Raw genomic sequence first — 3581 nt, 5'->3', positions numbered from 1 at the left:
GAAATTTAAGAAGTGCAAGTCTCGTACACTGAAAACTATAAAACATTACTGATAGAACTTAAAGATCTAAATAAATGGGGAATGTTCCATACTCATGGATTTGAAGACTCAACATTGTCAAGGCTGCAACTCTCTACCACTTATCTATAAATTCAACACTACAACTACCAAACTCCCTGCAGACTTTTTTGTAGAAATTGATAGGCTGATACTAAAATGTATATTGACAATGCAAAGGACCTAGAATTGCCAATTTTTAAAAAAGAACAAAGCATACTACCCAATTTCAAAACCTACTATAAAATCTGCAATGATCAATACAGTGTGGTCATGTATAAATAAGTAGAACAAAATTGAGAATTCACAGATGAGTCTGTTCATTTACAGTAAATTGATTTCTCAACAAAAATACCAAAATAATTCAATGAGGAAAAGGGTGGTCTTTTGAACAAATGAAGCTGAGACAACTGGATATCGATACATTTATAAAAAAAAAAAAAAAAAGATGCCCTGCTGGTGTGGCTCAGTGGATTGAGTGCCCACCTGCGAACTGCAAGGTCACCAGTTTGATTCCTGCTCAGGGCACATGCCTGGGTTACAGGCCAGGTCCCCAAGTGAGGGTGTGCAAGAGGCAACTGGTTGATGTGTTACTCACATCGACGTTTCTTTCCCCCTTTCTCCCTCCCTTCCCTCTGACTAAAATTAAATAAATAGGAGGACTTCTGGGAAATGACAGCATAGGTAAACTCAGCTCGCCTCCTCGCACAGACATATCAAAATTACAACTAAAATATAGAACCACCATCACTCAAAACCATCAGAAATCGAGTTAAATGAAAGTCTGACAACTATGGAATTAAAGAAACCACATCCATCCATACTGGTAGGAGAGGTTGAAACACAGAATGGGCTGATTCCACACCCATGAATGGAGGATAAAAATTCAGGAGGGATATCTTGGGAGCAAGGAGTCCCAGCCCTGCACCAGGCTCCTAGTCCAGGGCTACCATGCCAGAGAGATAAGTTCCCATAACGTCTGGCTGTGAAAACTAGTGGAAATTGAGTAGATAGAGGAAACTTCTGGAGTTCCAAGCAGTTTCCCTTAAAGAACTCACACATGGACTTACTCAGATTCACTTCCTCTGAGCTCCAGCATTGGGGTAGCAGCTTAAAAGGCACCAGTGGCATACAGGGAGGAACTGAACTGTGTGGCATCAAGGTGGGAGCTGGAGGACAGTTTTATCTCAGACAGAAAGATGAGCAGAGGCCATTGTCCTTATTCTGAACCTTCCCCCAACAAAGCCACAGAGCTGGCAGACAGGTAACATATCTGAGACTGATCAACCTGGTTAACACTGTTTGCCCTACCTTGGAGATCCCCTGACACTCTGTCCCACCCAACTTATGGGCCCACCCAAACTGTTAACTGTAACTTTTCCAAATGAATAGCTGGCCTTGGCTCATGATTCACAACTTCCTAAATCCTATCAAACAAGCAACAGCTGGCCTCAGAAAGCCCCCAGCACCCACAGTTCTTGCTAAGTGGCCCTAGGCCCAGCATTAGCAGCACCCAGCTTAGATTCACACCTTGTCTTCACCTGGGAATTTCCAAACCCAGAATCAGTAGCAGCCAACTCAGACTGCTTTATAGTTCATGCAGGGTGGCCATGGGCAGAACACAGGTGAGGCTGACCTTGGCCTGTACCACCCAGAAACCCCCAGAGCCTGTGCACCTGGTGGACACCTACAGACCATGTTGGAGCACCACCACCCTGCCCCCACATAGCTGATCCTCCACAGAGGGCAGAGGTTAGTGGTCCATGGTCAACAGTCAGTCCTTACAGCTGACTGGCCTAAGTACCTCCCTCCCATTGACTACCAAGAACAATCAAGGTTCAACTACAAGAGGAGGGTGTACTCAGCCCACACAAAGGGCACACCTCAAGTACCCAGCTTGGGTGATAGGGGAGGCTGTGCCACTGGACCCTACAGGACACCTACTACATTAGGCCACATCACCAAGATAGGGAGTCATAGCAGCTCTACATAATACATAGAAACAAACACAGGGAGGCTGCCAAAATGAAGAGACAAAGATACATGGCCCAGATGAAAGAACAGACCAAAATTCCAGAGAAAGAACTAAACAAATGGAGATAAGCAATCTAGCAGATGCAGAGTTCAAAACACTGGTTGTAAGGATGCTCATGGAACTTAGTTAGGACTTCAACTGCATAAAAAAGATCCAGTCAGAAATGAAGAATACACTAATTGAAATAAAGAACAATTTACAGGGAATCAACAATAGACTGGATGAAGTCAAGGATCAAATCAATGATTGGGAATATAAGCAAGCAAAAATCAACCAATTGGAACAAGAAGAAGAAAGAATAAAAAAAAAATGAGCATAGTGTAAGCAGCCTCTGGGACAACTTCAAGCATTCCAACATTCATATCATATGGGTGCCAGAAGGAGAAGAGAAAGAACAAGAAATTGGAAATCTATTTGAAAAAATAATGAAAGAAAACACCTGTAATCTGATGAAAGAAATAGACATGCAAGTCCAGGAAGCACAGAGAGCCCCAAACAATATGGATGCAAAGAGGCCCATTCCAAGACACATCATAATTAAAGTGCCAAAGGTTAAAGATAAAGAGAGAATCTTAAATACTGCAAGAGAAAAGCAGTTAATTACCTACAGGGGAAATCCCGTAAGACTCTCAGCCAATTTCTGAAAAGAAATTTTGCAGGCTAGAAGGGATTGGCAAGAAATATTCAGAGTCATGAAAAGTAGGGTCCTACAGCCAAGCTTGTTCTACCCAGCAAAGACATCTTTTACCATAGAAGATCAGAGAAAGAGTTTCCCAAAGAAGAGAAAACTAAGGAGTTCATCATCAAGAAGGCATTATTATATGAAATGTTAAAGGGACTTATCTAAGAAAAAGAAGATCAAAATTATGAACAATAAAATGGCAATAAATATATACCTGTAAAAAATGAATCTAAAAAACAAACTAAGCAAACAAGAAGAACAGAGACAGAATCATGGATACAGAGAATGTTTTGATGGATGCCAGATGGGAGGGGGCTATGGGGGGATGGAAGTACAAATTGGTAGTTACAGCATAGCCACGGGGCTGTAAAGTAGAATTTAAGAAACGGAGTAGCCAAATAACTTATACACGTGAGCCATGGACATGAACAATGGTGTGGGGATTGCTGAGGGAGTTGGGGGTGCTGGGTAGAGGGGGACTAAGGGGGAAAAATCAGGACAACTGTAAGAGCATAATCAATAAAATATAAATAAATAAATAAATATTTAAAGAAAAAGAACTTAGATATTTACCTGATACCATACACAAAAATTAACTCAAGATGGATCACTGACCTAAATGTAAGAGCTAAAACCATAAAATTTCAAAAGAAAATATAGCAGAAAAATATTTGTGACTGATTGAGGAAAGGTCTTAGATACAATTTATAAACATGATTCATGAAAGAAAAAATTGATAAATTTTATTTCACAAATTTAAAAATTTTTTACTTTGAAACACACTATTAAGAGGGGGAAAAGAGAAGC

The sequence above is a fragment of the Desmodus rotundus genome, chromosome 5 (genome assembly GCF_022682495.2).
Source record: "Desmodus rotundus isolate HL8 chromosome 5, HLdesRot8A.1, whole genome shotgun sequence".
In the NCBI taxonomy this organism is placed as follows: Eukaryota; Metazoa; Chordata; class Mammalia; order Chiroptera; family Phyllostomidae; genus Desmodus; species Desmodus rotundus.
Note: the sequence above shows the minus strand (reverse complement) of the source record.